Raw genomic sequence first — 13,816 nt, 5'->3', positions numbered from 1 at the left:
TCTGAGTGTGGGAAATGTTTTGCACACAAAACAGATCTTGTTTTACATCACAGAAGTCACACAGACAATAAGCCATTTTCTTGCACTAAGTGTGGGAAATGTTTTGCACACAAATCAGTTCTTGTTAGACATAACAGAAGTCACACAGGTGAGAAGACATTTCCATGTTCTGAGTGCTGGAAATGTTTTACACGGAAATCACATCTTCTTAGACATCAGCGAACTCACACAGGTGAGAGGCCATTTATATACTCTGAGAAATAAATCAGCTCTTGTTGCACAAATTAGACATCACTCAGGTGAGGAACCATTTTAATCTTCTGGAGTATACTCATCATTGCCATGCATTGTTCTTCAAGGTTCTTATCCTATCTCCTATGCTTTTTGCAATATACATGCTACCACTGGGTGTTAGGGTCTCCTGCCCTGTACTGCCACGTCGTCATGGCAACCGGGAGACAAGTGCTAGCGGAGTAACCTGAGCGCAGCTGATACTCCGGTTCGGGTCTTTTGCTGTGCAGTGGTTACAGGCTCTGTGCACGGCAGGGGATCCGGTGCTGGTTTTTGTGCTCAGTCTGTGAGGTCTGAGTGGGGCGTGGACAGCACCTGCTTTATAAGGCCTCTTCTCAGGTTAAGCAGATGCTGCTGAATCTTTGTTGGTTAGTCAGTTCCTGAAAGTTAGCCAGTACTGTGTAGCTTTGTATTTGTTGTTGCTTACTGCAAATAGGCCTGGGGATTTGGTACTACACTCTGCCAATCCAGACCTAGCAGTAAGACTGGAGTCAGTCGTTTAGCTTGCTGGGGTTCTTTTACTACTCTGTGAACTTAGCAAGTTTGCGGCTGTATTCTAAGACTTGCCTGCCTAAATTCTGTCTTACTGTGCAAGGTGTTCAGGTGTCAGCTTAGTGGCAGGAAGCTGAACCTGTGCACTGCAAGTGAGAATTAGGATTGTGGAGACTCTCCTTGTGTCTATCATTCCATCTCTGACCAAGGAGTTTACTGCCACACCCGTTGGTAACCCTTTAGGGTTTTGCTGTTTCCCTTAGCAACAGCATTTCGGGTTCTCTACGTATTAAAACACAACATCTTGCTTTTCCCATCTGAGCATTACTAATACTAGGGAGACACCCAGTTCCTTAGCCTCTGGGCTTCTCTGTTCACTTTGTGTGTATTTTGTTACCCTATCACCTTCTGTGTACGTAATGTCATATTCCCCAGTCTGTCTGTGAGTTCATTTGTTTTGCATACCTATCCGTTCAGACACCAGTACATTCCTGCAGGCACTGGTGTGCATAACAGTTCTGGCACCAGTACATTCCTGCAGGCACTGGTGTGCATAACATATTCAGCAGCCCAATACTCCTGTTGAAATTTTGTGGGAATATGGAGCATACCCCTCAAAATACGGTGCAACAGGTGGTCGATCAGGTGCAGGTCCTGACTCGACAATTTAATGATTTGTCCATTAAAATGCACACCTCCCAGGCCGCTGGCGGAGCTCCCGCAGCAGCAGCACCTTCAGGGGTTAAGGAGCCGAAAGTAAATCTCCCGGATCGTTTTTCTGGAGATCGCTCGCAGTTCTTTTGTTTCAAGGAGAGCTGCAAGCTATACTTCCGGCTTAGGCCTCAGTCTTCTGGGTCGGAGATTCAGCGGGTGGGCATAGTGATTTCCTTGCTACAAGGAGACCCACAGGTCTGGGCATATGGGTTGCAGCCTGAATGTCCGTCGCTTAAAAGTGTTGATGCTTTTTTTACGGCACTGGGCATGTTGTATGATGACCCTGACAAGACGGCCTCAGCCGAGGCTCAGATTTCGATCCTTAAGCAAGGGCGAAGGCCAGTTGAGGTTTACTGTACGGAGTTTCGGAGGTTGGCTCATGATACCCAGTGGAATGACCCAGCCCTGAGACACCAGTACCGAAGAGGTCTTTCTAACCAGATAAAGGACCAACTGGTACAATATCCCTTGCCTGATAGCTTGGATCAGCTCATGCAGTTATCCATCCGGGTGGATAGACGGCTGAGAGAGCGTAGGCTTGAAAGGGAGACTGAGGTTTCCTTCTTTCCCAAGGAAACCTCAGACTCTGAGGAATTTTCCGAGGAGCCTATGCAGATTGGGGCTACCCGCCTCTCCTCGCGTGAGAAGACGCGGAGGAGACAGCAGGGGTTGTGTTTGTACTGTGGGAATAAAGGTCATGTGGTAGTATCATGCCCAGAAAAGCCGGAAAACTTCAGGGCCTGAGGGTGATGGGAAATATCCTGTCAGGTCAGAAGTCAGAATTTCCCAAGAAGACTTTTATCATTCCGGTGACCTTGAAGATCCTTGGTCAAACTGTCAAGACTGAGGCCTTTGTGGACAGTGGGGCCGACGGGGTTTTTATGGACCGCCAATTCGCCCTGAAACACTCTGTTCCCTTAGTACCCTTGGCAACGGAAATTGAGATTTGTGGGTTAAACGGGGATCCATTATCCCAAGGTAAAATTACCTCTTGCACTAGCCAGATTTCTTTGTTTATTGGAGCCACACACTCTGAAAAATTGTCCTTTTATGTGACTGTCTGTACTTTTGCCCCATTGGTGTTGGGGTTACCCTGGTTAAGGGCCCACAATCCTCAATTTGACTGGGTCTCTGGGGAGATTCTTAGTTGGGGTACTGATTGTTTCAGGAGTTGCTTGAGCCTTCCAGTCAGGCTCTCGCAGTTAAGATTGCCAGGGTGTTATGCAGATTTTGCGGACGTGTTCTCCAAAAAAGTTGCAGAGGTGCTACCTCTCCATCGCCCCTATGACTGTGCCATTGATTTGTTGCCAAATGCTAAGCTTCCCAAGAGCAGGTTGTACTCCCTGTCACGTCCTGAGACTCAGGCTATGGCAGAGTACATTCAGGAGAACTTGGCTAAGGGATTTATCAGACCTTCACAGTCTCCAGTTGGGTCGGGGTTCTTCTTCGTGGGTAAAAAGGACGGTTCGTTGCGACCCCGCATCGACTTCAGGGAATTGAACCGTATCACGATTAAAAACTCATACCCACTGCCCCTCATTTCGGTCTTGTTTGACCAGCTTCGTACTGCCACCATTTTTTCTAAGATTGACCTATGCGGTGCGTACAATCTAATCCGAATAAGAGAGGGGGATGAATGGAAGACTGCCTTTAATACCCACTCAGGGCATTATGAATATTTGGTGATGCCTTTTGGGCTCTGTAATGCCCCGGCAGTCTTCCAGGATTTCATGAATGATGTGCTCAGGGAATATTTGGATAGATTCTTAGTTGTATACTTAGATGACATCCTAATCTTCTCCCATTCCCTGGAGGAACATCGGAAGCATGTACGCTTAGTCGTCCAGAAACTCATAGACCACCGGCTTGGGGCAAAGCTGGAGAAGTGCGAATTTGAAGTTCAGCAAATCGCATTTCTAGGATATATTATCTCCCCAGAAGGTTTCCAAATGGAGGGTTCCAAGGTACAGGCAGTCCTGGATTGGGTGCAGCCCACTAGTTTGAAGGCGCTTCAGCGTTTCCTGGGCTTTGTGAATTTTTATAGACTATTTATCGCTGGATTTTCGTCTATAGTGGCGCCCTTGGTGGCACTCACTAAGAAAGGGGCGGATGTTGCTCACTGGTCTTGTGAGGCTAAAGCGGCTTTTGCCCGTCTCAAAAGGGCATTTGTATCGGCCAAGGTGCTGCGACACCCAGATCCAGAGCGTCCTTTTGTGGTGGAGGTGGATGCCTCTGAGATGGGTATTGGGGCAGTGCTTTCTCAGATGGGAGTGTCTGATAATCGCCTTCATCCCTGTGCTTACTTTTCCCGTAAATTTTCGCCTGCCGAGATGAATTATGACGTGGGTAACCGGGATGTTGGCTATTAAGGATGCACTCGAGGAGTGGAGACACTGGCTTGAGGGGGCTAAGTTTGTGGTCTCAATTCTCACCGACCATAAGAATCTGGCATATTTAGAGTCAGCGAAGCGTCTCAATGCCAGGCAGGCACGATGGGCTTTGTTTTTTGCTCGCTTTAATTTTTTGATAACATATCGCCCTGGGTCAAAAAACATCAAGGCTGATGCGCTCTCGCGGAGTTTTGCTCCAATCCAGGAGACCACCGAGGAGCCGTTGCCCATTGTGTCCCCATCATGTATTAAAGTGGGCATTACCCAGGACCTCTTATCATTAGTCCTTAGAGCATAGGAGCAGGCTCCTCCAGACCTTCCGGTAGGTCTTTTGTTTGTGCCTCCTAGGTTAAGACAGCGAGTGTTCCTGGAATTCCATGCCAAGAAGTCGGCAGGTCACCCGGGTATTGCCAGAACTCGGGAGTTGCTATCTAGGGCGGTGTGGTGGCCCTCGGTGGCTAAGGATGTGGATCAGTGGGTTCGGGCATGTGACATCTGTGCCCGAAATAAGACTCCTAGAGGGGTTCCTGTTGGCCCATTACATCCACTCTCTATCCCATCTAAGCCATGGACCCACATTTCAATGGATTTTGTGGTGGACTTGCCCAAATCCTCGGGGATGACAGCCATCTGGGTTGTCGTTGACAGGTTTTCGAAGATGGCGCACTTCGTTCCACTGGTTGGGCTGCCATCGGCCAGACGCCTGTCTGAATTATTTATGCTGCATGTTGTGCGTCTCCACGGGTTGCCACTTGATGTGGTCTCTAACCGCGGATCCCAGTTTGTGGCCAAATTCTGGAGGGCATTTTGTTCCGATCTCCAGATTTCTGTCAGCTTGTCGTCAGGCTACCATCCGCAGTCTAATGGGCAGGCTGAAAGGGTGAACCAGTCCTTGGAGCAGTTCCTCAGGTGTTATGTCTCCAAGTGTCAGACTGACTGGGTTGCTCATCTGTCCATGGCGAAGTTTGCCTATAACAACGCTGCTCACTCTGCTACAGGGATCTCTCCCTTCCTTTGTGTGTATGGGCATCATCCTAAGGCCAATTCTTTTGACCCCCTGGACTCCACGCCTGGTGGTTCCTCTGTGGTTTCGGTCCTTAGAGGTATTTGGCGGAAAGTGAAGAAAGCCCTCGTGTCTGTGTCATTAGTGACCAAAAGGGTTTTTGATAAGCGGAAAAGACCCTGCAGCTTCAAATTAGGAGACTTCGTCTGGTTGTCTACCAAGAATTTGAAGTTGAGACAGCCATCTCATAAGTTAGGCTCCCGGTTCATCGGCCCTTATAAGATCACCAGGGTTATCAATCCGGTGGCATTTCAGTTAGATCTGCCCCGTTCTTTGGGTATCAATAAAACATTTCATTGTTCCCTTTTAAAACGGGCGATTAGTAATCCTTCATCCAGTGGAAAACCTTCCCCTCTTCTGATACGTGGCCAGAGGGAGTTTGTTGTTGAAAGGATTCTTGACTCCAAGATGGTTCGGGGTCGGCTGTCATTTTTGGTGCACTGGAAGGGGTATGGCCCGGAGGAGCGGTCGTGGGTGCGCAGTTGTGATCTTCATGCCCCCAGACTGATACGCTCTTTCTTCTCGCAGTTCCCCGATAAACCCGGTGGTAGGGGTTCTTTGACCCCTCGTCAGAGGGGGGGTACTGTTAGGGTCTCCTGCCCTGTGCTGCCACATCATCATGGCAACCGGGAGACAAGTGCTAGTGGAGTAAACTGAGCGCAGCTGATACTCCGGTTCGGGTCTTTTGCTGTGCAGTGGTTACAGGCTCTGTGCACGGCAGGGGATCCGGTGCTGGTTTTTGTGCTCACAGTCTGTGAGGTCTGAGTGGGGCGTGGACAGCACCTTCTTTATAAGGACTCTTCTCAGGTCAAGCAGATGCTGCTGAATCTTTGTTGGTTAGTCAGTTCCTGAAAGTTAGCCAGTACTGTGTAGCTTTGTATTTGTTGTTGCTTACTGCAAATAGGCCTGGGGATTTGGTACTACACTCTGCCAATCCAGACCTAGCAGTAAGACTGGAGTCAGTCGTTTAGCTTGCTGGGGTTCTTTTACTACTCTGTGAACTTAGCAAGTTTGCGGCTGTATTCTAAGACTTGCCTGCCTAAATTCTGTCTCACTGTGCAAGGTGTTCAGGTGTCAGCTTAGTGGCAGTAAGCTGAACCTGTGCACTGCAAGTGAGAATTAGGATTGTGGAGACTCTCCTTGTGTCTATAATTCCATCTCTGACCAAGGAGTTTACTGCCACACCCGTTGGTAACCCTTTAGGGTTTTGCTGTTGCCCTTAGCAACAGCATTTCGGGTTCTCTACGTATTAAAACACAACATCTTGCTTTTCCCATCTGAGCATTACTAATACTAGGGAGACACCCAGTTCCTTAGCCTCTGGGCTTCTCTGTTCACTTTGTGTGTATTTTGTTACCCTATCACCTTCTGTGTACGTAATGTCATATTCCCCAGTCTGTCTGTGAGTTCATTTGTTTTGCATACCTATCCGTTCAGACACCAGTACATTCCTGCAGGCACTGGTGTGCATAACAGTTCAAACGCCAGTACATTCCTGCAGGCACTGGAGTGCATAACAGTTCTGGCACCAGTACATTCCTGTACCAAAAATAACCAAAGAAGGTTCAAAAGAAAGGACTCTTTTTTGGGAGCACTCTTGATTCAGAGGAAAATGCTATACTTAATAAATTTTCAAAACAACAATTAATCAATATAAATCAAATCCTAGGAGTAAATGTGTGTGAAAAACATAGCTTAGCGAAAATATTAATAATTCTAGTTATTCGTGATCTCAGATTCACGATTGATGAATTGCCGGAGAGTAGAATTCTGTGATGCCTATGTCAACAAGAATCTGCATCATATTTTTTGAAGTGTATGACCATCATTCATACTGCTGATATCCATTACGGATTATATAAGTGCAGAAAGTAAAATCATTGGTCATGCGAATCCCAATATTGCATGACATAAAGTTGAGTGCCACTGTGTCCAAAAGTCAATTTTTTGCAGTACCAGGGTGTTCAGAGGAGGTCTCCCTTCCTTGTACTAACCCGGCCTTTCACTGCTTAGCTTCCAAGTTCGGAAGAGATTGGGCATCTCCAGTGAAGTGTGACCGCAATTATTGGACTTTCCTCCTTGGTCACTCCAAATATATGTCAAATGGTTGCTGTATGTTAGGAATGGAAATAGTATGTGATTCGTAACAAATGAGTTACAAAAGAAAGTTACATGCAATCAGCTAAATCATCAACATATGACACAGTGGTCACAAGGGTTAATTACATCTGCGTGACACGGCGGTCATAAGAATACATACATATATATACATACACATTTACTCCTAGGATTCGGATTTAGGATTTGATTTATATTGATTAATTGTTGTTTTGAAAATTTATTAAGTATAGCATTTTCCGCTGAATCAAGAGTGCTCCCAAAAAAGAGTCCTTTCTTTTGAACCTTCTTTGGTTATTTTTGGTACTTGATACTTTCTGACTCTAGGGAGCACCACTGAAAGCAACATTGGTGTTGGGAAAAACTCCTACAACATCTATATTTGCCATATACAGAAGAAATTCTATTTAAATTCAGTTTTTTTCAGAGGTTACTAACTATACATTATTGCTTGGACTGGTGCGGTTCCCTTCTAAACCCATTTCCCAATCCATTTTCTGGCTGATAACTCAGCTTTCTAGGGAATACCTGCACAGTCATACTATCAAGGGGACTTTGTTTTCTTCTCTTAGAACTCCCTGTCCCGTTCATATATTGTCAATCTAGGAGTGCCTTACACAATTTACCAGACTATGAGTTTCAGTTTAAGACAAGAGCTTAGCTCTAGATGTAAAAACAAGGATAACTTGGATGAAATTTTTCCAAGTGATCTAGTAGACACTGAACCCCACATTAGCTGGGAAGAGGACTTTCAGAAATTGAATTTGACATTAAGAAAACAAATCAGGACTAATTGGGATCTCACGACGTTGGAAAACTATATTAAGAACAAAATATCTCCACGTGGCCTTCGCCCAAGAGTCTTCCCGACCTTTGATCTGGCTAGTGAAAATCTGACTAAAGAATGGGAAAACATCCTCTTGAAATGCTCTAACGACCTAATGAATGTACTTATTAAACATAATAATCTTATTCTAGAAGAGTGTGAAAGAAATCTAGAGGAATTGGGTAAAAAATTGGAAAATTGGGAGAAAGACCCTCAATTCCAACGGTGTTTTGAGAAAAATAAATTGGAACTCCAAACTTATGAACAAACTATCATAGACAGAATAAAGACCAAATTTGTGAGAGATAAAAGAGATTTCGCTTCTGGGAAAATCTTCAAATGGCAAAAACCAACTTGGAGAAAAGATCCTCCCAAATACACAGGCCAATATTCATCATCTGAGGCGGAGACCTCGGGAACAGAGGATACCGCAGACTACACCAAAGAAGGACGTTCCAACTCCAGAAGTGACATTCCTTCCAACCCTCAAAATTCAACGTCTTTTTTAGGCGATTCACGAATAGGAAGAGGAAGACAAAGAGAGGGAAGACGAGGCGGGGGCGCAAAAAGAAGAGGACAGCGACAATGGGATTCTTCACCACCAAAGACCCGCAACACATACAGACGACAACACCAACAGGAGCGGTGGTAACTCAGAACTGTGACCAAGACTCAAAATTAAAAATTATCAATCTCTCAGATCATGAACTTACACAAGCTCAAGAATCCGTACTTCAAAAAGGTCTGACTTTCTCGCCTACAGAGCATTTCGACAGATTCAAGTGGGAAAAAGACCTGAAGTTATTTGGTAGGAAACTGCTATTAACTAAATTATATGCTGATAAGGAAACAACATCACTATTATCTTTAGAATCCCAATCTTCAGATATATCACAGATGGAGCAAGAAGCACTAGACGCATTGCAGGAACTCGAACAAGAACAACATCAGCAAATGGAAGTGGATCCTACTACCAGACCGAGATGTAAAAAGAAGTCTACCTTCTTTCCACAGGAACAAATCTGTCCAGAGGTATCGGTATTCATGAAACTTGTAGCGAAAGAATTTGACCTCATCCATATCAACAAACATAAATAGCGGGGTAATTCTAATCTTACCCGACAAGAAAGAACTGCTCTAAGGGAAATACAGACTTGGCAAGATGTCGTCTTCAAATCCTCAGACAAAGGAGGTAATGTTGTCCTCTGGCCCATAACAGAATATATTAAAGAAGCACATCGACAACTCGACACCACCAACTGCTATAAACGGATACTACTTAATCCCCTCCAAGATTACAAAAGAATCTATGAAAATATTCTCAATCAAGCACTAGCACAAGGAACAATTACCAAACAGGAGTATGATTATCTATTGACACCAAACCCCAAGATCCCAACCTATTACCTACTACCTAAAGTACACAAAAACATTGAAACTCCCCCAGGGAGACCCATTGTGTCTGGGTTAGGGGGACTAACAGAAAAGGCTAGTACCTTTCTTGACCTACATCTCAGGCAATATGTCCTGAACCTTCCCTCATATGTCCAGGACACAACCGATATATTGAGGAAACTGCATGATTTAAAATTGGAAGAAAATCAATATCTGGTGTCACTGGATGTCGAAGCATTATATACATCAATAGGTCATAAAGATGGAATAAGAGCAGTAGAACATTTTCTACATAATGAACCCAAGAATGACTTTCATCCTTTTCTGATTAAGTTACTGTATTTTGTATTACATTACAATTTTTTCACATTCAACGACAAATACTACCTCCAAACAAGGGGTACGGCTATGGGGGCGGCCTGTGCGCCCACATATGCCAATATATTTCTTGGCTGGTGGGAGAAGGAAATTATCTTCAAAGACCATAATGATCGATTTACGTCTCATATCGTCATGTGGAACAGATATATAGATGACATTTTCATGATCTGGGAAGGTGACCTACACCTGTTGCACCAATTCATAGAACATCTTAACAAGAATGATCTGAATATTCATCTAACACACAGTATAAGCCAATCAGAACTTTCATTTTTGGACTTAATGATCTACAAGAATTCTGAAGGAATGATTGCCACAAAATTATTTCGGAAGAGCACAGCAACAAATACCTTACTACACCAAACCAGTTCCCATTTTCCCCCAACCATTGCAAATATCCCAAAAGGGGAATTTCTCAGACTCCGTAGGAACTGTTCAGATGATAAGGAATTTACAACACAAAGTATAGAACTGACAAACAGACTATGTGAAAGGGGATATAGCAATACCTCCATAAAAAAAGCTTTGAAAACGGTCAAAACTATTAAAAGAGAGGATCTAATCTTTAAGAGAAAACCCAAGAGTTCTAACACTGACAATACCATTCGTTTTGTCGGAAATTTCTGCCGAGAATGGAAGAAGGTGAATACAGCAATACAAAAACATTGGCACATTTTACATGCAGACCCTACTTTATCCGAAAATTTGGGTCCTAAGGTCGCCATGAGTTGGCGCAGATCCAAAAACCTTAAAGACAGACTCGTAAGCAGTCATTTTCAAAAACTTCCTACAAAAAAAACAACTGTCACTGGAACATATCCCTGTGGCAAATGTAAAGCTTGCAGATACATTCACCCAACAAAGGAAGTAGAAGACAAATTCGAAAAGAAGATACAAATTAAAGACTACATGAACTGCCGAACTGAAGGGGTTATCTATTGCCTAAAATGTAGCTGTAACCAAAACTATATTGGCATGACAACGCGTCCGCTTAAACAGCGAGTCCTAGAACATGTAGGATCTATACGTAACGCCATTTCAGACAGGGCAAAGATGAAACAATTAACCTCAGTCGCTCGCCACTTCCATACCCATCATGAAAACAGATGGGAGGAGCTAAAAATTTTCGGCTTGGAGAAAATTAAACTCGGAATACGAGGAGGCAACTTAACTGAGAACTTACTGCAAAGAGAAAGTGAATGGATTTTTAAGATGGGATCTTTACAACCAGCAGGCATGAATGAACACATAAATTATGGGGTATATCTAAATTAATGTCCCCATACTATAACCTCTGGTATCCTATATAGAGCTCCCTCTCTTCTTTTCACAGCCAACCTAAAATATAGATATGTGTATAGAAAAAAAAAAAAAATATATATATATATATATATATATATAATCTTCCTAACACCTCACACATTCACATCAGTGCAAAGTCACATCTCTTCTTTCTCTTGTTTCTTTCACGGAGGTTTTTCTTAACAAGCACTACACCTGCCTTCTTCAATTATCATTAATATGTTTAATACATTTCACTCCTTAATTATGTTCCTCACTCACCATACTCACCCCACTCCCTCTTTCATATCCCATTTATCTCATCCTTCTCATTCAAACATAATATAACATACCTTAATAACGACCTAACTAATAATCACACCTCATTATCCAATCAATTCATCAATTAAGTATCTCCATCACTGACACAGATAATTAACATGATCACTTGCCCAATCAACTATATATATATATATATACATATATATTTCTATATACATTGTATTTTCTATTTTTAATATTATTACTAACTGTCTTATCACATGTTTCTCCCGTTCTTTACATACTTTTTTCTACATATCTTCTTTTTCTTTAATTTCCTCAAGTTCACCCAGCTAATTTATCTGTATGTTAAATTAATTAAACCCAGGCGGTTACAATTAGTAACGATGCCTAATTTACTCAACTTAACTATGATTGGGGGATCAGCATGTCTATCATTAATTCTATCCAATCAACTATGAGCCCTGCTCTACATAAACTGAAATCCTCAGTGACCTCATCACGTCCTGTGACTAAGCTTTTCTTGCGAAACGTACGTCAGGAGGTATAGCGATCACGTGCTGCGCACACGTGACCGCGCCAGCCGGAGCGCTCAGACCATCACCAGGCAACGGCCCCAGCCATCGCTCTCCTTCAGAGAGACCACGGACAGACGCGGCAGCGGCTCTTGAAGCATCCCCATAGCAACGGCTCCAAACTACCGCTCCCCTGGAGCATCAATACGGACACACGCCGCCGCAATCTTCGGAGCTTCCACTCAGCTACAAACGGAACTACATTACAAACAACAGTACTGGTATCGTATATACTCAACACCAATGAGAAAACTCAACCATTCTTTCAGTACCTAATTGTAACGCTTTAAACTGTCAATTGCAGTTATCCCCCTCTTTTTTCTACAAAATCATTTAACAGACTCTGCAGGTTCAATTATAACCTGCTGTTATACACATCTTTTCCCTACCATTTCAAAAGCCTCCCCCTCCCCCCCCTTCCCCCCCCCCCTTTTTTTTTCTCCGCCCTTCCTTTCCTACCCCTTCCCCTTTTTCTTTTCCCCATTGACCCAGAGGGGTTTTATCACCAATAACCTTCTGACTGACTTATTCCGTTTGCCTGCTGTTACGCCACACAGGTCTGTCATAAAGAACGGGTATCCTGATAATTTATGCCCGTCTGTCAGCCATTCTGCCATACATATATGCTGTCTTTTACAGCATAATCTAAAGCAATTATCTAAATTGGTACGGCCGTACTGATGATCTGCTCTGAGCCCAGATATAAGGATAATCATTTAGTAATTATACGTGGCATTTGTGAATTTCCCACATTCATTATCCTTAACTACATGTCTTCTGTGATTTTGATATCACATGCTGTATAATCAAGGAATTGTGTTTATAATCATCTCTTGGTGACCATTGTGTCATATACTAATTAATTAGTCGGTGATCGTTTTATTACATGCATATAATTTCTTTATATGGCCGCTGTGTCATGTATCTGTTTGTCAGCTAATTACAGGTCAATCAACAAAACTCAGTCACTTAATCAGGGGTTGTATGTATAATTATCTTCTTTTGTGACCATTGTGTCTTATGCTGATTAACCAGCTGGTGATTGTTAGGATAATTGCATACGTCTATTTTCTCCTTCCTTTTTTGTGACTGTTTCACTGCATCTGCTGATTATTCATAATCATATGTATGTATTCTTATGACCGCCGTGTCACGCAGATGTAATTAACCCTTGTGACCACTGTGTCATATGTTGATGATTTAGCTGATTGCATGTAACTTTCTTTTGTAACTCATTTGTTACGAATCACATACTATTTCCATTCCTAACATACAGCAACCATTTGACATATATTTGGAGTGACCAAGGAGGAAAGTCCAATAATTGCGGTCACACTTCACTGGAGATGCCCAATCTCTTCCGAACTTGGAAGCTAAGCAGTGAAAGGCCGGGTTAGTACAAGGAAGGGAGACCTCCTCTGAACACCCTGGTACTGCAAAAAATTGACTTTTGGACACAGTGGCACTCAACTTTATGTCATGCAATATTGGGATTCGCATGACCAATGATTTTACTTTCTGCACTTATATAATCCGTAATGGATATCAGCAGTATGAATGATGGTCATACACTTCAAAAAATATGATGCAGATTCTTGTTGACATAGGCATCACAGAATTCTACTCTCCGGCAATTCATCAATCGTGAATCTGAGATCACGAATAACTAGAATTATTAATATTTTCGCTAAGCTATGTTTTTCACACACATTTACTCCTAGGATTTGATTTATATTGATTAATTGTTGTTTTGAAAATTTATTAAGTATAGCATTTTCCTCTGAATCAAGAGTGCTCCCAAAAAAGAGTCCTTTCTTTTGAACCTTCTTTGGTTATTTTTGGTACTTGATACTTTCTGACTCTAGGGAGCACCACTGAAAGCAACATTGGTGTTGGGAAAAACTCCTACAACATCTATATTTGCCATATACAGAAGAAATTCTATTTAAATTCAGTTTTTTTCAGAGGTTACTAACTATTTATACATTATTGCTTGGACTGGTGCGGT

General features: G+C 43.0%; 2 pseudogenes; one reads left to right on the top strand and one right to left on the bottom strand.

The window, feature by feature from the left end:
• Window positions 1-6,894: 6,894 nt before the first annotated feature.
• On the bottom strand, window positions 6,895-7,014 carry LOC134984598 (5S ribosomal RNA; annotated as a pseudogene).
• Window positions 7,015-13,130: 6,116 nt separating this feature from the next.
• Window positions 13,131-13,250, top strand: LOC134984597 (5S ribosomal RNA; annotated as a pseudogene).
• Window positions 13,251-13,816: the final 566 nt, after the last annotated feature.

This window comes from Pseudophryne corroboree, assembly GCF_028390025.1.
Source record: "Pseudophryne corroboree isolate aPseCor3 chromosome 3 unlocalized genomic scaffold, aPseCor3.hap2 SUPER_3_unloc_69, whole genome shotgun sequence".
NCBI lineage: Eukaryota > Metazoa > Chordata > Amphibia > Anura > Myobatrachidae > Pseudophryne > Pseudophryne corroboree.
The sequence above is the reverse complement of the archived record's forward strand: the minus strand, read 5'-3'. Positions and strand labels throughout refer to the sequence as shown.